The sequence below is a fragment of the Thalassophryne amazonica genome, chromosome 20 (genome assembly GCF_902500255.1).
Source record: "Thalassophryne amazonica chromosome 20, fThaAma1.1, whole genome shotgun sequence".
Taxonomy (NCBI): domain Eukaryota; kingdom Metazoa; phylum Chordata; class Actinopteri; order Batrachoidiformes; family Batrachoididae; genus Thalassophryne; species Thalassophryne amazonica.
The window spans coordinates 68,253,829-68,268,740 of record NC_047122.1 but is presented as its reverse complement, the minus strand read 5'-3'; the positions used below and the strand labels follow the sequence as shown (position 1 = coordinate 68,268,740).

Sequence of the window (14,912 nt, the reverse complement as noted above, 5' to 3'; positions counted from 1 at the left end):
TAATAATACTGCCTAAGGGAAGCATGTATAAAGTGAATAAAATTGGTCCTAGCACAGAACCTTGTGGAACTCCATAATTAACTTTAGTCTGTGAAGAAGATTCCCCATTTACATGAACAAGTTGTAATCTATTAGATAAATATGATTCAAACCACCGCAGCGCAGTGCCTTTAATACCTATGGCATGCTCTAATCTCTGTAATAAAATTTTATGGTCAACAGTATCAAAAGCAGCACTGAGGTCTAACAGAACAAGCACAGAGATGAGTCCACTGTCCGAGGCCATAAGAAGATCATTTGTAACCTTCACTAATGCTGTTTCTGTACTATGATGAATTCTAAAACCTGACTGAAACTCTTCAAATAAACCATTCCTCTGCAGATGATCAGTTAGCTGTTTTACAACTACCCTTTCAAGAATTTTTGAGAGAAAAGGAAGGTTGGAGATTGGCCTATAATTAGCTAAGATAGCTGGGTCAAGTGATGGCTTTTTAAGTAATGGTTTAATTACTGCCACCTTAAAAGCCTGTGGTACATAGCCAACTAACAAAGATAGATTGATCATATTTAAGATCGAAGCATTAAATAATGGTAGGGCTTCCTTGAGCAGCCTGGTAGGAATGGGGTTTAATAGACATGTTGATGGTTTGGATGAAGTAACTAATGAAAATAACTCAGACAGAACAATCGGAGAGAAAGAGTCTAACCAAATACCGGCATCACTGAAAGCAGCCAAAGATAACGATACGTCTTTGGGATGATTATGAGTAATTTTTTCTCTAATAGTTAAACTTTTGTTAGCAAAGAAAGTCATGAAGTCATTACTAGTTAAAGTTAATGGAATACTCAGCTCAATAGAGCTCTGACTCTTTGTCAGCCTGGCTACAGTGCTGAAAAGAAACCTGGGGTTGTTCTTATTTTCTTCAATTAGTGATGAGTAGAAAGATGTCCTAGCTTTATGGAGGGCTTTTTTATAGAGCAACAGACTCTTTTTCCAGGCTAAGTGAAGTTCTTCTAAATTAGTGAGACGCCATTTCCTCTCCAACTTACGGGTTATCTGCTTTAAGCTGCAAGTTTGTGAGTTATACAACGGAGTCAGGCACTCCTGATTTAAAGCTCTCTTTTTCAGAGGAGCTACAGCATCCAAAGTTGTCTTCAATGAGGATGTAAAACTATTGACGAGATACTCTATCTCACTTACAGAGTTTAGGTAGCTACTCTGCACTGTGTTGGTATATGGCATTAGAGAACATAAAGAAGGAATCATATCTGTAAACCTAGTTACAGCGCTTTCTGAAAGACTTCTAGTGTAATGAAACTTATTCCCCACTGCTGGGTAGTCCATCAGAGTAAATGTAAATGTTATTAAGAAATGATCAGACAGAAGGGAGTTTTCAGGGAATACTGTTAAGTCTTCTATTTCCATACCATAAGTCAGAACAAGATCTAAGATATGATTAAAGTGGTGGGTGGACTCATTTACATTTTGAGCAAAGCCAATAGAGTCTAATAATAGATTAAATGCAGTGTTGAGGCTGTCATTCTCAGCATCTGTGTGGATGTTAAAATCGCCCACTATAATTATCTTATCTGAGCTAAGCACTAAGTCAGACAAAAGGTCTGAAAATTCACAGAGAAACTCACAGTAACGACCAGGTGGATGATAGATAATAACAAATAAAACTGGTTTTTGGGACTTCCAATTTGGATGGACAAGACTAAGAGTCAAGCTTTCAAATGAATTAAAGCTCTGTCTGGGTTTTTGATTATTTAGTAAGCTGGAATGGAAGATTGCTGCTAATCCTCCGCCTCGGCCCGTGCTACGAGCATTCTGACAGTTAGTGTGACTCGGGGGTGTTGACTCATTTAAACTAACATATTCATCCTGCTGTAACCAGGTTTCTGTAAGGCAGAATAAATCAATATGTTGATCAATTATTATATCATTTACCAACAGGGACTTAGAAGAGAGAGACCTAATGTTTAATAGACCACATTAACTGTTTTAGTCTGTGGTGCAGTTGAAGGTGCTATATTATTTTTTCTTTTTGAATTTTTATGCTTAAATAGATTTTTGCTGGTTATTGGTGGTCTGGGAGCAGACACCGTCTCTACGGGGATGGGGTAATGAGGGGATGGCAGGGATATAAGGGATCACACAACACATGCAAAGTCCAATCAGAATTAGGACTATAATAACTGGTGTCACCATTTTCAATAGTAACTGCCACCATGGTCCTGAAGTCAACCAGGACCAGGGTTTCCACTGTGTAACAGTTACAGTGTCCTTGTGCATTACATCACGTAACTTGGTCAGTTCTTGTAACGCATCTTGTACATCAACAGAATGTATTGAATCTGGAATAAAAGTACAAGTGGTGTTAAGCATCACACAGACTCCTCCCTGTGAACCAGTAAGCAGGTCTAAAACCATGTGATTTTGCATCACCATGGTACATAAAGCATCTATTTCAGTGTTTTGAGCTGGTACTATTTTCTCAGTTACATTCATGAACAGACCCAATCAATAATTCAGAGTTTCAATCATTAATGAATTTTTTACCACTCCTATCCAGGGGAACAATGAATGTGCTATTTTATCTCCTACAGACCACAATTTTTGGTCCTTTGGTACATCCGAGCCCCACATGTGATCATGTGGTAACACATCTGGGTATATCGATCTCCTCCGTCTGGTGCTGCCATTCTTCTCTGTGGAGGTCCTTGGCACTACCACATATGTATGGTCAGTCACCTGGGTAGGTGCACACACACCACCCCAATTTGGTGGGAGACTCATGTACAGCCTGGAACCACAATGCCAATAGATGTCATCATACACCAGTACCATTTATAGGTGGTAGCAAAAACTTACTAACATACTAACATAAGCACACGATTCATCCGTTCCCCATGGACAGGAGCCTGTATGATTACATCCACGTCCAATGCGATGAAGATAAGTACCATCCTCATAATATGTTTTGGTTAGGCTTAAATCATTTGATAAAACATAAGTTTGGGTACACAGACGTTTCATAATTGTACCTACAGTTTTATTCCCTGTCCCATAAAAGCAAATCGGGAATGGCCATTGTGATGACAATTTAACATGTGATGATATTTTTGCATTTCCCTTCAGTCTAGTCAATGGAGCAGCACTTGGGCACGCTTGTACTTATCTTCTGTTGAAGTTCCTATCATAAAAGTGGTTGCACTGAGACAAGTGGTATTACATCTTATCAGATTTGCTGAGAACTGTTGTCCCCGAAATACAGTTTGATTATGCATCCGTATGATAAGACATTCTGTCACCCTAGCAGAGTATGGTTTAGCCGTCAGAGCTGGGTGTGTTGAGGATATAGGCATATGTGAACAAACATAACAATTAGTAACATGTAATTCCATAGCCAATAAATGAACATATCTGTACCACAAATTAGTATGGTATATATGAGGGTGTCCATCTGTCTCATTCACATTATGAATAAACCTCTTCTGACGTTGCTTCCATTGTTCTCTGGCTCGGTCCACAGTGAGCTTCAATTCTTGGGTCAACCACCAGGCCAGGAATCCGAGGAGCACAAAACACACTAAGGTCACAGTGCAACCGGCTGCCCAACAGTCCGGCAACGGCGGCGCTGAGCACACCGCTCTGGGGTCTGCTGTAGTTCAGTCATGATTGCTAGGATACAGTGCTGTTGACCAACCTCACCTAATAGTGCAAGGATCTCCCTGCTTCACTGGTGTTGAGACAATCTATTGCTAATTAAATAGACTCCCTTTGTAGCCAGACTTCCCCTTACACTGTGGAGGCAGCCAACACACGCTGTATCTTACAGTGACTTAGATGGATCCACATTGATCTCTCTGCTATCTTTACTGCAGTTGGTGTTGTCAATAGCACTTGGTATGGACCTCCCCAACGAGGACTGGACCAGTTCTTCCTCTTAATCACTCTGATGAACACCCAGTCTCCTGGTTGGACTACTGGAAGGCTGTCCTGTGGAAGATCAGAATTATCTGGCAGTAAATGTGTTTGAGTTATCTCTTTCTGTGTTAATGTCTTTTTCATAAAATATGCTAATGTTTGTTCCTCATCTGCTGTTTTAGTATCCATATCAAAAATTGGTAGACGATATCATCATCCATAAAGTATCTCAAATGGTGTTAAACCTGATGGTGTTGGTGTTATTCTCATATACAATTTTACTAGGTCCAAACATTCAATCCAGGTTTGTTTTGTCTCTTCCATACATTTCCTTAATCTTGGTTTTATTGTGCCATTTGTCCTTTCCACTAATCCTGCTCTTTGTGGGTGGTAAGCACAATGATTTTTTAACTTAATTTTCATGTGTTCTGCTACTCTTTGTACAACTTCATTTACAAAATGTGTTCCATTATCACTGTACAATGTCTCTGCTATTCCATAATATGGAATAATTGTCTTACACAGTGCTTTTGCTACCGTTAAAGCATCTGCTTTTTGTGATGGAACGATTTCTACCCATTTTGAAAAAGCATCAATTAATACTAGACAGTATTGATAAGGTCCACATCGATTTAGTTCAATAAAGTCCATATGAACAATTTGAAAAGGATACTGTGGTTTGGGGAATTGCCCTCTCCAGGGTCTTATATTTCCCTGTGGGTTGTGTTTCAATCAGGTAACACAGGCTTTACAAAAGTTTTTTGAATATAAATTAAAACCATAGGTAGTAAAGTGTTGGTCTACCATATGTACCATCCCCCCTGTCGACACATGTGTTAACCCATGTGTCGCAATTGCAGCTGCTTTGAATAAGCTTTTGGGTAGGATGGGTTTGTTATGTACACAATAAAGTCCGTTGGGGTTTGGGGTTGCCCCATTTTTCAACCACAGATTTCGTTCCTGTGTTGGTGCTTGTTTTTGCATATCCAGTAAAAGGTCAGAGTCTATTAATGGTTCACTGTCTGTCTGAGCTGTGTAAATAGAAGAAGTGCCATATCGACCAGCTGCTGCTTCTTTCGCTATTTTGTCTGCGAGACAGTTTTCTCTGGAGACAAAATGTGTGCCTCTGGTGTGGGCTGCACATTTACATAATGCCAGGTATGATGGTAATGTCACAGCTTCTAGCAAATTTGTGAGTAAGCCTGCATGTGTCACTGGTTTCCCTGTAGAGGTTATCATACCTCTCTGTTGCCATTGTTTTGCAAAGAACCAAATTGCTGAAAATGCATATTGACTATCTGTATAGACTGTCAGTTTCTGTCCTTTAGCCAAGATACAAGCTCTGGTTAATGCAATGAGTTCTGCAGCTTGGGCTGATTTAAAATGATCAATCTGTTTTGCTTCAATAACAGTATTTGGTAATTGAACTGTTATGTGTCGGACGCGGGCGGAGAACCGACCCAGCGTTTGACAGGACCCAGCATAAAAGAAGCAGAGCACAGTTCAAAGGAAAACAAGTTTTAATTAACATAGTGTTTTAAGTGATAATAACCCAAAAGTCAACGGTCTGGCGAGGTGGAAAAACAGCGCGCTCCCAGCAGCGCAAAAGGACCAGAGCCACAGCAATTCTGGACCCAAGGACCCCGCCGACACCCCCCAGGTGGCCGCGACAAACCGAGTCTGTGAAAGAAGAAACCGTAAGGTGAGTCCAACACTCTCCACACAGAGAGACAGCTCAAAGGTGCACACAATCAGCAAAACACTTCCTGGCCTAAATGTAAAATCAGCTTCTCTCCCCGCAGGCACGGAACAACTCAGTTCAAAACTCCACTGCAGTAGAAGCTGATTTAGACGATTAGCATAGCATAACAGCTCAATATAACAAGGTGTGAGGGACACCAAATTTACTGACTTTACTTCATGAAAGTCACAAAAACCAAAATACCTCAGGAAGTGTGCTGAAAAGCATGAGACCTCACCCAATCGTCTTTCACAGACCGTGGCGCCAAACCTGGAGCGGTCTCTGCGTCCGTAGTGGTGAGATTGTTCTCCCAACATCGATCTCACACGTCTGGTCACAAAGTCGAGTCTCTGGCAAATACACACTGTGTATTCCAGGTTTAAATGCAACATGCCCTGATCAAGACAGATGCACCACAGCTGTGAGTCCTGATGAACTGCAGTGATAATAAGCCTCAGGTGATCAGGGTGAGGTCCTCAAACTCAGCCCCACGTCAGCCACTCAGTCCTGAACGCATACCACCTGGTGGGAGAAACAGAAAACAAAAACAAAGCCAGCCAAACACCCCAGCCCACAACAGTACCCCACCCTCACAGGAAGCCTCCCAGCGACCACACAAACCTGGGCCAGAAAAAACACCCCCCTCCAGGGACCATAGCTGAAATGTTGGCCGGGAGCAAAAAACACCTCCTGCAGCTTTAGTTTCAGCTCCATGTGCTGACGATCCAGCTGGGAAAGGCCTGTCTCTACGAGCTGAGCATTACTGCGCTCTGAAGACAGCTCCGTCGTCAGCTGCTCAACCTACAACGTTAATCTCTTTATGCGGTCATTGACCATCTCAATGTTGAGCTTCTCCTCCTCTAGTTTTTTCCTCCAGCTGGATGATACGAGCTTCCAGCCGCCTCTTCTCCTCTGCCAACAGGGAACTCTGTGTTGAGACTATAAATCTCATCTTGGAGCTCATCCTTTCACTCTCCGAGCCTGTCTACAGTAGACAGCTCCTCCTGGGTGTGTAGCATGTCTCCCTCCATGGCTTTAAGCTTCTTATCACTGTCTTTAGCATCATTAACTGCTTCATCCCCGGACATTCGCACCTGTTCCAGTCCTCTCATCTGGTCTTTCATTCGGGCCTGCAGTTTCTTCAGCTGCTATAAGACATTATCGCGATTTTCAATAGCATCTTCAAGATGGCCTTCAAGCCCTCCCGGATCCAGCTCCCGTTTCTTCTTGGCAGAGTGGGCCTGGAAACATTGCCTACGTTCATCCTCCAGCTGAATCTTCATCTCCTCCAGTTGCTGCTCCATGGCATGCTTGGACCTCTCCAAACTATGAACTCTTTCCAAAGTCATCCATCTCAGTCTTGAACACTTTATTAAACCGGTCAAGTTCACCTTTCAGGTCTGTAAGAGTCTTCAACTCTCTTGACAGGGTCAACACTTTTGTCTCCTTCTCCCTGGCGTCCACTTCGGCACGATCATGCTCCTCTGCATATTGAGTAGTAATGCATTTCTCTTTGGCCCGCATCTGGTCAAACTTCTTTTGCTTCCTCTCCAGATTGGAGACAATCTGCTGAAGGTGGTCCTGGTCCACCATGAGGTCATCCAACTCCTGCTGCAAACGGATTTCTGTCTTATCCAGTTTGTCCATAGTCTGAACTTTTCTACTCTAGCTGCCGCTGAACACCGTCCAAACTCCCATTGGACTCATTTGAGGCCCTCTTCAGCCCCCTGTACTGACAAGGCGTCCTATCCTGCCTTTGTCTTCCTTTCAGCCAGCTGAGTCTAGAGAGTAGAAACTTGCTTCTCCACAGTCTTCTTGCTCTCTTCCTCTTTTTTCAGCATCTCCTGCAAAATATGCCCCTCATCCTCCATCTGCCCTAGGCGGATGGAGAAGGAAGGTGTCTAATGGACTTCCTCTTGGAGCAGCTCCTGAATGTCCTGCAGCTGACACTCCAGTGCAGAGATATCTTTTGTTGAATCTGATGGTCTTGCCTTCTGCTTCATTTAGCAGACCTGTTAGAGTCTCCACCTCTGACTGCATCTTTGCATTCGTTTCTGTCAACTCTTGCTTCTGTCATTCACTTTGCTCAGATTTAGCCAGGAGTTCTTGAACCTGTGCATTCAGCCTTCTTCCGACCATGTTCAGAGTCTGCCCAGTCACAAAACAAAAAGAAAAACCCCAACACCCCCCCAGAGGACACCATAACCAACCCCAGGGGTGTAAACTGGGAGGAAGAAAAAAAAAGAAAAACACAAACAACCATTCCGACCCCCTCCCCCCCAGAGGACCGTCCCATCAAACCCTGGGGAGAGGAGAAAAGAAAAAGAAACAAAATACAACCCAAACTTAACCCTGCAAAAAAAAAGGAACCTAACACCCCCCCGGACGACATGTAGGGACCAACACCCCCCAGAGGACATCTCCGCCAGCTCCAGGAGTAGTAACCACAGCTGAGGTCCCTCTGAGATTCAAAGTCATTTATGGGGGTTTTCAGTGCCTCCCACAGGACCATCCATCAAACCCCAGGAGACACCCCCATGACAAAAACAGACCCAGCCCTGGCCGTCCACGGCCAGATGGTCCCACAGTCATTTCCCCCCCAGAGGACATCACAGTCACACCCTGAGGGCAGAAACTGGGGGAAAACAAACAAAATAACAAAAACCCCAAGCCCCCCAGTGGACACACACAAACAACCCCGGGGGCAAATAAAACAAACGGGAACCCTGTTGCCCCCCCAGCACCCCGAAAGACCCCGGAACACCACCAGAGCCAATCGTCAGTACACGTTTTGGCAAACGGTACAAAACTACCAAGCCGGGGGAAAAAACAGGAAAAAACCAACCCAGTCCCACCCCAAGCGCAGTGGAAAACCGGAAGTACGTCCGGTGTCACTACACTGACCATACCAACAGCCTACCAGGAGGGGTGGAACTACCGAAATGGCCCACCGCTCCGACTGAGGTATGTTCCCACCGCACTACACCTCGGTTACGCCGATGGCGAATGGTCAAAGGCTCACCGAGGCTGGAGTGGAACCGGGAATTGAACTAAACCTAACTAACGCCCCTGAACCCCCCCCCCCCCCGCCAAACCCCCCCAGAGGACATTCATAATCAAACCCTGGGAGGTGAAACCAAAAAAAAAAAAAAGAAAAACTAACAGACAATAAACATAAAGGTACCTGAGTCCAAGCTATGCTCCAGACAGCCTGCATGTCCACTCCACCAGACCACTGACAGTGCTTTAACCCACACAAAGACAACAAATTAACACCTGATACAAAAACACCCCATACTAAATAAAAGAAACAGATAATAGACCAACAAAAAACTAACTAACGATTGGTCTACATCGTCAAGTGTAAAGAATGGACAAAAAAAAATGTATTTTCCATCCTTTGGACCTAGACGGTAATGTGGCTCTGTCACCAACAGAGGGAGCCAAAATGCCAAATAAAGGGGTCCCCGTGGTGACCGAGTAAAAACTAATACACACTGCTTTACGTGACAGCAGATTTTGACATGCAACTTAATGTGATAAATAAATACCTCCGGAGGTAATACAACAGGTGTTGGAGCCACCTGCACGGGAGGAGACGGGGCTACAGCCGTAACAGCGGGATGCAACGCGACCCAAGCTGTAAACTCCGCCATACACGCGCCAATGCGCACAACCCGGGTGGAGAGCACCCGCATCTGATCCCGGATTAACTCCAACATCTGCTGCAGCCTTCCCGGCAAAAATACCGTCTCTGCTACAGCTGGTCCATTTTTAAATGGCCAGAGACTACTGTTATGTGTCGGACGCGGGCAGCGAACCGACCCAGCGTTTGAAAGGACCCAGCATAAAAGAAGCAGAGCACGGTTCAAAGGAAAACAAGTTTTAATTAACATAGTGTATTAAGTGATAATAACCCAAAAGTCAACGGTCTGGCGAGGTGGAAAAACGGCGCGCTCCCAGCAGCGCAAAAGGACCGGAGCCACAGCAATTCTGGACCCAAGGACCCTGCCGACACCCCCCAGGTGGCCGCGACAAACCGAGTCTGTGAAAGAAGAAACCGAAAGGTGAGTCCAACACTCTCCACACAGAGAGACAGCTCAAAGGTGCACACAATCAGCAAAACACTTCCTGGCCTAAATGTAAAATCAGCTTCTCTCCCTGCAGGCACGGAACACTCAGTTCAAAACTCCACTGCAGTAGAAGCTGATTTAGACGATTAGCATAGCATAACAACTCAATATAACAAGGTGTGAGGGACACCAAATTTACTGACTTTACTTCATGAAAGTCACAAAAACCAAAATACCTCAGGAAGTGTGCTGAAGAGCGTGAGACCTCACCCAATCCTCTTTCACAGACCGTGGCATCAAACCTGGAGCGGTCTCTGCGTCCGTAGTGGTGAGACTGTTCTCCCAACATCGATCTCACACGTCTGCTCACAAAGTCGAGTCTCTGGCAAATACACACTGTGTATTCCAGGTTTAAATGCAACATGCCCTGATCAAGACAGATGCGACACAGCTGTGAGTCCTGATGAACTGCAGTGATAACAATCAATCAATCAATCAATTTTTTTATATAGCGCCAAATCACAACAAACAGTTGCCCCAAGGCGCTTTATATTGTAAGGCAAGGCCATACAATAATTATGTAAAACCCCAACGGTCAAAACAACCCCCTGTGAGCAAGCACTTGGCTACAGTGGGAAGGAAAAACTCCCTTTTAACAGGAAGAAACCTCCAGCAGAACCAGGCTCAGGGAGGGGCAGTCTTCTGCTGGGACTGGTTGGGACTGAGGGAGAGAACCAGGAAAAAGACATGCTGTGGAGGGGAGCAGAGATCGATCACTAATGATTAAATGCAGAGTGGTGCATACAGAGCAAAAAGAGAAAGAAACAGTGCATCATGGGAACCCCCCAGCAGTCTACGTCTATAGCAGCATAACTAAGGGATGGTTCAGGGTCACCTGATCCAGCCCTAACTATAAGCTCACCCTGATCAGGTGATCAGGGTGAGGTCCTCAAACTCAGCCCCACGTCAGCCACTCAGTCCTAAACGCATACCACCTGGTGGGAGAAACAGAAAACAAAAACGAAGCCAGCCAAACACCCCAGCCCACAACATGAACAACAGCATAACCTGTTAATGTCTGTCCTTTCTGATCTTTGAAACATGAGCCATCCACAAAGTAATGTAGTCCATCTGTAAATGGTTCATCTGTTAAGTCTGGTCGAGGTAATTGTTGTTTCTCTGTGTCTGCCAAACAATCATGCGGTTCACCATCTGTCTCAGTAGGTAGGAGCGTGGCGGGATTCAAGGTGTTGCATCTTTCAATGGTAATGTGTGGCTGAGACAATAGCGTTGCTGTATAAGCTATCTGTTTAGCCGGCGATAAGAATGTCATCTTTGTTTGCAGAAGTAACACACTGACTGTGTGTGGTACTTTAACAGTCAATGGGTGGAACAAAACAACGTCGGCTGTAATTTCCACTGCCATTGCTACTCCACATACTGCTTGGACACAGGGAGGTAGGCCCTGTGCCACTGGATCCAAACATTTGGAATAATAGCCAACTGGTTTATTTTATTACCATGTTGTTGTAGCTGCACACATGAATCCCTGTTTTGTGTCCACCATGAGAGTGAATGGCTTGGCATAATTGCGCAGAGATAATACTGTGGAACTCACAAGTTCTTGTTTAAGAGCTGTAAACTGTTCTTCAGCTTCTTTATTCCACTGTATTTTGTCACTCATAGCCATTGGTATAGAATGTATTAAATCCTGCAATTTCTGCACCTTCTCTGCATAACATGGAATCCAGGCTCTGCAATAATTACAGATACCTAAGAAAGTCATCATTTCCTTTTTTGTTGACGGTTTAGGCGCTTTGAGAATAGCGTGCTTTCGATCGTCTTGTATTCGTTTCCCCTCAGCTGATAGGACGTGGCCTAAATAAGTCACTTGTGGTCGCACGAACTGCAACTTTTGCTTTTTAATTTTACTTCCTGTTTCTGCCAAGTGTTACAGGATGCATCTAAACATTCCCTGATGACTCCTGCTTCCAGTAATTCTGCAATAACCAGTTCAATTCCTCTTTCTGCTTCAGGTTTTAATGGATATTGTTTGATCCGTGGTCTCCAATCAGATCGTTGCTTAATTTTGACTGGCGGAATATTTTTCAACAGTCCTACATCTGTGGGTGCATTCACCCAGAGATGAGGAGGCAGTTTGGCCAATAAAGTCTCATCTTCCTGTGTCAACAACACAGATGTTAAATTTCAATCGTCCAGATCTACTTCATGTATCACCGGTGTCGTCCAAGCACTTACAAACATGTATTTCCGATACAAGCCTGTGGATGGACTGAAATCCCACACCGACACTGCATCTGCTTCATGCCAATCAGTTGCTTCCTCAGCTATTTTAACAATTCCTCCAAGGTCCTTCCAGGACTGAGTGTCTGCCCTTGTCAGTGAAATATGCGGCACAGCCTCAGGTTTTCCTCTGTACCATTTGTCTGCACTTTGGGTCAGCACTACACTACACACAGAGGTGGTTTTTCTGTCTGTGTATAGGTGTGCTACTGTCTGTAATTCTGATGGAATTTTCAGAAATCCTGCTCCATACCTTTCATCCTTTTGTGGAGTGAATAGCATAGTTATGTGTAGATCTTTTGGTGACATCATTACTACATGTTCTCTGTTTTCACAGGTCATCAGACCTTCCTCTAATAATTGTTCAGTTTGTCTCAACTCCGACAGATCCAAAGAGTACTGCCAGGCCTGGGCCAAATTTGTATATACAGTAGCGGGCTGTCTCACAGCTCTCATACCACCTACTGTTGGTGTGACTCCTATAGATAAGGCAGTCATCAAATCTTGTCCCAGTAAATTTACTGGACAATGGGGCGAATAAACCACAGAGACACAAGCAGTTTGGTCCGTTTCAGGATCTTCGAAATTGACAAACTTCAATATTTTCTCTGAATTCACCTGTCCATTTGCAGATTTTACCCAAACAACTTCTTTTGCAAATTTAGTTCCGGGAGGTCTGTCTGTTATCACTGTCCTACATGCTCCTGTGTCACAGAGAAAATCCATGTCCTGTCCATTTACCTTTAGAGTCACCCCAGGTCTTTCTTTCAGGAGTGGTAATGACCATGCTCCATGAATATCCACTGTGATTGTTATCTGTTTTCTGGTAACTCATTAATGTTGTCACTTATTGGTGTGTTTGTTGTCACGTCCAGTTCAGTCACTCTGACTTTTTCTCCATTTTCACCTTCTTTTCTTGCTTTCCTGTTACCCTTTTTATTTGCTGCTGCTGCCGTAAGTTTTAACACCAAACCTTCACAATCTGGCACAACCAATTTACCTGAAAAGCCATATTTCTTTTCCATTTTGTTATGTACTTCAGATTTTCCAGATTGCGTTTGTGCATGTATTTTTCGTCGCCCTGAAATAGGGGCTTATTTTCTGTGCATGTGTTTCCCATGTTGGTCACCTATTCCCCTTCACTCTGCAAAGTTCAGGTCAAGCAAAGGCACTGCGCTGCGGTGGTTTGAATCATATTTGTCTAATAGATTACAGTTTGTTCATGTAAATGGGGAATCTTCTTCACAGACTAAAGTTAATTATGGAGTTCCACAAAGTTCTGTGCTAGGACCAATTTTATTCACTTTATACATGCTTCCCTTGGGCAGTATTATTAGACGGTATTGCTTAAATTTTCATTGTTACACAGATGATACCCAGCTTTATCTATCCATGAAGCCAGAGGATACACACCAATTAGCTAAACTGCAGGATTGTCTTACAGACATAAAGACATGGATGACCTCTAATTTCCTGCTTTTAAACTCAGATAAAACTGAAGTTATTGTACTTGGCCCCACAAATCTTAGAAGCATGGTGTCTAACCAGATCGTTACTCTGGATGGCATTTCCCTGATCTCTAGTAATACTGTGAGAAATCTTGGAGTTATTTTTGATCAGGATATGTCATTCAAAGCGCATATTAAACAAATATGTAGGACTGCCTTTTTGCATTTACGCAATATCTCTAAAATCAGAAAGGTCTTGTCTCAGAGTGATGCTGAAAAACTAATTCATGCATTTATTTCCTCTAGGCTGGACTATTGTAATTCATTATTATCAGGTTGTCCTAAAAGTTCCCTAAAAAGCCTTCAGTTGGTTCAGAATGCTGCAGCTAGAGTACTGACGGGGACTAGCAGGAGAGAGCATATCTCACCCGTGTTGGCCTCTCTTCATTGGCTTCCTGTTAATTCTAGAATAGAATTTAAAATTCTTCTTCTTACTTATAAGGTTTTGAATAATCAGGTCCCATCCTATCTTAGGGACCTCGTAGTACCATATTACCCCATTAGAGCGCTTCGCTCTCAGACTGCGGGCTTACTTGTAGTTCCTAGGGTTTGTAAGAGTAGAATGGGAGGCAGAGCCTTTAGCTTTCAGGCTCCTCTCCTGTGGAACCAGCTCCCAATTCAGATCAGGGAGACAGATACCCTCTCTACTTTTAAGATTAGGCTTAAAACTTTCCTTTTCGCTAAGGCTTATAGTTAGGGCTGGATCGGGTGACCCTGGACCATCCCTTGGTTATGTTGCTTTAGACGTAGACTGTGGGGGGGTTCCCATGATGCACTGTTTCTTTCTTTTTTTGCTCCGTATGCATCACTCTGCATTTAATCATTAGTGATCGATCTCTGCCCCCCTTCTCGGCATGTCTTTTTCCTGGTTCTTTCCCTCAGCCCCAACCAGTCTCAGCAGAAGACTGCCCCTCCCTGAGCCTGGTTCTGCTGGAGGTTTCTTCCTGTTAAAAGGGAGTTTTTCCTTCCCACTGTGGCCAAGTGCTTGCTCATAGGGGGTCGTTTTGACCGTTGGGGTTTTTCATGGTTATTGTATGGCCTTGCCTTGCAATATGGAGCGCCTTGGGGCAACTGTTTGTTGTGATCTGGCGCTATATAAGAAAAAAGTTGATTGATTGATTGATTGAAGCTTCTACCCCGTGGGGCGGACATTCCTTGGAATCCCACTCTTTGCAGACTCGTCGGGAATATGTGAGTGTGGTGCGTATGGACTTAAAATGACCTACTTTGCAGACAACAGCTTCACTTTTGTCCCCTGATAAAATGGGATATCAAGCTGTCCGTGCTTCAGTCACTCACAGTCCCATTCTCTCATATTCATACCACAAACACACTTAGTTTCACTTTTGGAATAT

At 43.9% G+C, this 14,912-nt stretch overlaps 1 pseudogene; it reads right to left on the bottom strand.

Annotated features, from left to right (window-relative positions):
* Positions 1 to 2,313: 2,313 nt before the first annotated feature.
* On the bottom strand, positions 2,314 to 7,811 carry LOC117501539 (annotated as a pseudogene).
* Between the last annotated feature and the right edge of the window lie 7,101 nt (positions 7,812 to 14,912).